Source organism: Sarcophilus harrisii, chromosome 3 (genome assembly GCF_902635505.1).
Source record: "Sarcophilus harrisii chromosome 3, mSarHar1.11, whole genome shotgun sequence".
Taxonomy (NCBI): Eukaryota; Metazoa; Chordata; class Mammalia; order Dasyuromorphia; family Dasyuridae; genus Sarcophilus; species Sarcophilus harrisii.
Window position 1 is genome coordinate 402,210,879 of NC_045428.1, and position 6,859 is coordinate 402,217,737.

A 6,859-nucleotide genomic window follows, 5' to 3' on the forward strand; every position below is an offset into this window, starting at 1 on the left:
ATTTCTTATAAATTAGTCAGTTCTCTATATATTTTGGAAATGAGGCCTTTATCAGAATCTTTCACTGTAAAAATGTTTCCCCAGTTTGTTGCTTCCCTTCTTATCTTGTTTGTATTAGTTTTGTTTGTACAAAGGATTTTTAATTTCATATAATCAAAATTTTCTATTTTGGGATCAATAATGATCTCTAATTATTTGGTCACAAAAATACTTCCTCCTCCACAAGTCTGAGAGGTAAACTATCCTATGTTCCTCTCACTTATTTATAATCTTATTCTTTATGCCTAAATCATGAATCCATTTTGATCTTATCTTGATTTATGGTGTTAAGTGTGTATCCATGTCTAATTTCTGCCATACTAATTTCCAGTTTTCCCAGCAGTTTTTGTCAAATAATGAATTCTTATCCCAAAAGTTGGGATCTTCGGGTTTGTCAAACACTAGATTGCTATAGTTATTGACTATTTTGTCCTGTGAACCTAACCTATTCCACTGATAAACTAATTTATTTCTTAGCCAATACCAAATGGTTTTGGTGACTGCTGCTTTATAATATAATTTTATATCAGGTACAGCTAGGCCATCTTCATTTGATTTTTTTCATTAATTCCCTTGAAATTCTTGACCTTTTGTTCTTCCATATGAATTTTGTTGTTATTTTTTCTAGGTCATGAAAATAGTTTCTTGGGAGTTTGATTGGTATAGCACTAAATAAATAGATCGACTTATCCAAGAGCACTTAATATTTTTCCAATTATGTAAATGTGACTTTATTTGTGTGGAAAGTGTTTTGTAATTTTGCTCATATAATTCCTGGCTTTCCTTTGGTAGATAAATCCCCAAATATTTTATGCTATCGACAGTTATTTTGAATGGAATTTCTCTTTGTATCGCTTGCTGTTGGATTTTGTTGGTGATGTATAAAAATGCTGAATATTTATGTGGATTTCTTTTGCTTCCTGCAACTTTGCTAAAGTTGTGAATTATTTCTAATAGTTTTTTAGCAGAATCTCTGGGGTTATCTAAGTATACCATCATATCATCTGCAAAGAGTGATAATTTGGTTTGCTCATTACCTACTCTAATTCCTTTAATCTCTTTCTCAACTCTTATTGCCAAGGCTAGCATTTCTAATGCAATATTGAATAATAATGGTGATAGGGGGCAACCTTGTTTCACTCCTGATCTTACTGGGAATGGTTCCAGTTTATCCCTAGTACATGTGATGCTTATTGACAGTTTTAAATATATGGTCCTGACTATTTTAAGGAAAAATCCATTTATTCCTATACTCTCAAGTGTTTTTATTAGGAATGAATGTTGGATTTTATCAAATGCTTTTTCCGCATCTATTGAGATGATTATATGGTTTTTGTTAATTTGGTTATTGATATAGTCAATTATGCTAATAGTTTTCCTAATATTGAACCAGCCCTGCATTCCTGGTATAAATCCTACTTGGTCATAGTATATTATCCTGGGGATGATTTTCTGTAATCTTTTTGCTAATATTTTATTTAATATTTTAGCATTAATATTCATTAGGCAGATTAGGCATAATTTTCTTTCTCTGTTTTCAACCTACCTGGTTTAGGTATCAGTACCATGTGTGTGTCATAAACCATATGTCAATTTTTATTATCATTACTATTTACCTTACAAAGTTGTGAGGAATATAGACTCAGTAAGCAGTAGAATACTTGAATACTGAAGTCTAGACTAATCAATATATTGGTGAGACCTTCTAATGTTTTTTAGGGATTTATTTCCCATACATGACTGTGATCATTGCCTTCCTGGTTTTATTTGCTTTATCTCAGTTCATATAAATCTTCCTTAGTTTTTCTGAATATTTTATGCTTATTATCTCTTATATTGAAATAATGTCCTTTTATATTCACATAGCACAATTTTTTTTTCAGTCATTCCTTAAGGAAATTCATTTAGCTTCCAGTTTTTTTCTCTCTAAATCAGCCTTATTTCCCAATTTTCTTGTGGAGACTATTCTGTGTTTTAATTATCAACTCTCTTCTCCCCTCCTCTCAGTTTTATTCTATTCACCAGACAAAATTTGCTTACAAATTAATTGCCCTGGTTCCTTTGAACATGTTAATAAAAGCCATTGAAAGTTTTTGTTCTGTCATTTTTACTCTATGACTTTTCATAATGTATAAATGTGTTATCTATTATATTTGGAAATTATGCTGTCCTACCAGCAGTAGAATATTTGTTTATGGTTGTTTTTTCCTATACTGGAACTAGATTATGAAGATTTATCTGCAGTTTCTCATCTAGTACCAGTATTGACTTCCATTCATTGGCATCCAATCCTACACTTACACTTAAGTCCTAACCATCGCACCTGGATGATTCATAGGTATCTCAAGTTCAACTTAGCTCATTTCCATAAAGCATGCAACTTTATCTCTATCAACAGCTCCATCATTCTGTAAATTACCAGTTCAAATAACTGTAAAGTGGTCCTTAACTCTTCGATACTCCTTCATACTTAGTCATATCTAAGAATAAGCTATAAACTGCCATTACTCAATGTCCTCTGCTACAATCCCCTGTTCCCACATCATGGGATTCTGTCTCCAAGTGGCCTACTCAGCCGTTCTATGGTATGGTGATGACATTTTGCATATACACAATACAGACACACATTCCCTTACATGCCATATATATATATACACATTCAGGCAAGGACATACAACATACATATGTACTCTTTTGCAACTAGTATTTGGAATAGACATTGATTTTCATACCAACAATAACTTCATCTAATTTAACTTCTACAACTGAGGTGTTAAGACAGAAATCTGTTTTCCTCCATGACATATACCTAATGAATAGCTTCTGATCAGGACACCCCCTTGTAGCCCAGGAAATGTGGCGCTGGGATCATAATCTGGATATTAGTGAAGTGCTTTCGTAGCCTCCTCTGTCATTTGGAAGCACAAGCCTCCCAGAAAATTGGAATGGAGTAAATAAGGAAAAATAAATTAGAATGGATTGTTGAAATAGGTGTTAAGTATTTAATAATATCATTTGGTCCTTCTCTAATGAGACAATCTATCAAATACATCCCTTCTACTTAGTTAACGTGACTACCTACCTACAAATTTTTTGGTATTATTCTTCTCACTAGGAGCAGAAACTGAAGATCATTGCCAAAGACATAAGATGGTTATAAAAAAATTGGATGGCAGACATTTTTTTTGTTCTTGGACATATTCTCACACATGCATACAGATACATGTACATATGTATAAATATACATATTATGTATACATAGAAACATATGGGTATATACTGCACACTTGTGTATATATACACAAGTACACATATGTGTCTAAACAATTATGTGTGCATGTATATACTGGGTCTGAAGGCAGGAATCTGGATTTAAATCTCAGATATATGTCGTGTGATCCTGGGCACATCACTTAACCTGTTTGTCTCAGTTTCCTCATCTGTAAATGAGGATAATAATGGGTATCTCCCAGAGTTGTGAAGATCAAATGAATTAATAATTTGTACAGTGTTTAGGATGCTACCTGGCCCGTAGTAAATGCTATATAAATATTAATACTATTAAAAAATTGGCATGTATGTTTACATAGTATACACACATATGTATATATACACAAGTGTTATCACATGCATATACATAAATACACACATATATGAATCCTATATGTATATATATGTATATAAACATGAATATATTTAACTATCTTAAGCATATTTTCTATTTTGAATTTTGTTAGGAGGGTTTGTATTGACATAGTTTTATATTTGTTAGTGCAGTGAAAATTGTTTGTATGAAAAATGATGTAACTGAAAGGAATCTTCATGTATGTTGGATAGATCTATGAGGAGAATATAAACAAGAAATATACAATATAAGGTGGAATAGATGAGTTGCTATCTGCACCCTTGTAGGTAATACTGAAATAGATAAGACCTTGATTTCTTGGATATATCAAAGTATGTTGACACTTAGTAATGGAGGCATCTTTTCCTAAATTCTCACAAATTACCTTCTTAAATTTGTCTGGAATTTTGGTGTAACTTGGATATATCAGATCCAGAGAGCTTCTTTCCATAGGAACATTGCCAAACTCTTTTCTCCTCTTCTTATGGTAGAAGATAAGATATATCAGTCATATGGATAGAGTCAGACAAATGAGGCTGTATTTTTCCAATCTATCATTTTCAGGATAATTGAAAACATATTCCTAATTCCATGGTTCCAGCATCATTTTTAGTCTCCATACTTTGTCAGCATTTACTGACCAAATCTGGGAATACATCCGCAAGTTTCCTTAATACTTTCCAGTATAACTTTTCTCTCTGTAGATCTGCCTTAATTTAAAGTATCTCATATCTCACTGTTATCCTATTATCATCTCATTTATATCAGATTCCTTCTTTATATTGTTCATTTTACCAGTTCTTTCTGAATATTTTATATTCCTTCCATGTGAAAGATACAAACAAAACATTAACTCATTCTCATTTCCTTTCTTTATCTTTTCACATTCTACCATCCTTCCTAAGACACAAGCCAATACCTCCATATAAAAGGATATTCAGAAGGGAACCAAGACAAATAGGACAGTTTTGTCAGTAACATATTAAATTTAATATATACCTTAAAATATACTTTACTATTTTAATATATAAAAATTAATTTTAATTAACATTAATGAATCATAAAATAAATTAATATATACTTTAAAATATATAAATTAAATACTACATTAAATATTATATTAAATTTAATACATACTTTTAAAAAATCCAAGCTGTGCATAATAGAGATTCATGTTTTCATAAATAATCCTTCTTTTCTATTCTTTTTTGTATATTAAAATGTTTATCTTTGTTGATATTTGTCAATTTCATAAGAAAAAATTAAAAAGGCATTTCAGTGATTCCACTTATGTCTGTCAAAAGAGAATGATACAGACTTAGAAAGATAGACATGATGCTTATTAGAATAGACTAAGGTACAAGTTATAATGCTGCTACCATGCTCAATACTAGAGGCAATATATAAATAATACAGGGGTACTCTGTGACCCATGACTCAACTCATAGAAAACTCTGATCTCCAATCAGGCTCCAAATCTTGTTAAATCTATCATCCCCCAAAAACCTATTTCACCCTCAACTTGGATGCCTCTCTTTTATCTCCTCTCTTTTTCTTGATAATCTCAGTAGCTTCAAAGTCTCTCATTATTAGCTTTATGCATATGACTGCTAAATCTACATATCTAGCCCTAGTATCTTTCCTGAGCTCTAGTTCTATATCACCAATTCAGTGTTAGACATCTCCCTCCTAGATACCCCATGAACACACTCAATATATTCAAAACAGAATTCATTTTCTTTTCTCAAAATCCACCCTTCTTTTTAACTTCTCTTTTTTGTTGAGAGCTCTATTATTGTTTCAGTCAACCAGATTTGCAATTTTTAAATCATTCTTACCTCTTTATTTTCCCTCTGTCTCTCATCTTTAAATAGTTTTCACATGCCTAACATATAGTAGGTTCCCGTTAATGTTTGTTAATTGGAAAAAAAAATGTGCAATTGATGATATATTTAAAATCATAGATTTATATGTAAGGAACTCTAGAAATTATTTATTTCAGCTCAATTATTTGTTTTATTTTATTTTTTATTATAGCTTTTTAATATACAAAACATATGCATGGGTAATTTTTCAACATTGACCCTTGTAAAACCTTCTGTTCCAACTTTTCCCCTCTTCCCCCCACCCCCTCCCTTAGATGGCAGGTAGACCAATACATGTTTAAATATGATAAAGTATATGTTAAATAAAATATATGTATACATATTTATGCAGTTATCTTGTTGCACAGGAAAGATCTGATTTAGAAAGAAGGTAAAAATAACCTGAGAAGAAAAAAACAAAAATGCAAGCAAACAATAACAGAAAGAATGGAAATATTACCTTGTGATCCACACTCATTTCCTAGTGTTCTTTCTTTGGGTATAGCTGGTTCTGTTCATTACAGATCAATCGGAACTGATTTGGATCCTCTCATTGTTGAAGAGAGTCACATCCATCAGAATTGATCATCATATAGTATTGTTGTTGAAGTATATAATGATCTCCTGGTCCTGCTCATTTCACTTAGCATCAGTTCATGTAAGTCTCTCCAGGCCTTTCTGAAATCATCCTCCTGGACATTTCTTACAGAACAATAATATTCCATAACATTCATATACCACAATTTACCCAACCATTCTCCAATTGATGGGCATCCCTTCAATTTCCAATTTCTAGTCACTATAAAAAGGGTTGCCACAAACATTTTTGCACATATGGTTCCCTTTCTCTACTTTAATATCTCTTTGGGATATAAGCCTAGTAGTATCAGCTCACTTATTTGGCAAATGAGGAAAATAACAGCGAAAGTTGCTAAGTGATTTGCCTAAGGTCACGTATGGAAAATAGGTTCTTTGGTTTCTTTAGAGTGTATGATTCTATAGTTAAAATGACATTGCTGTTAGACTTGAGCTGCCATAGTACTTCATATTTTTTCTTTATTAAAGCTTTTTATTTTTCAAAACATATTCATGGACAATTCTTCAACATTAGCCCTTGCAAAACCTTATGTTTCAATTTACCCCCTTCTTCCCCAACCCTCTCCACTAGATGGCAAGTAGTCCAATATATGTTAAACAAGATAGAAATATGTGTTAAATCCAATATATACATACATATTTAAACAATTATCTTGCCAGACAAGAAAAATCAAATCAAACCAGAAAAAAAAGAGAAACAAAATAAAATGCAAGCAAACAACAACAAAAAGAG

General features: G+C 31.6%; 1 long non-coding RNA gene across 1 annotated transcript; it reads right to left on the reverse strand.

The window, feature by feature from the left end:
• Positions 1-3,753: 3,753 nt before the first annotated feature.
• Positions 3,754-6,030, reverse strand: LOC116422085. Its single transcript, XR_004232672.1, has 3 exons — positions 5,990-6,030; positions 4,802-4,958; positions 3,754-4,310 (listed from the first exon to the last, which is right to left on the reverse strand). It is a non-coding gene; the product is annotated as an uncharacterized LOC116422085 (long non-coding RNA).
• Between the last annotated feature and the right edge of the window lie 829 nt (positions 6,031-6,859).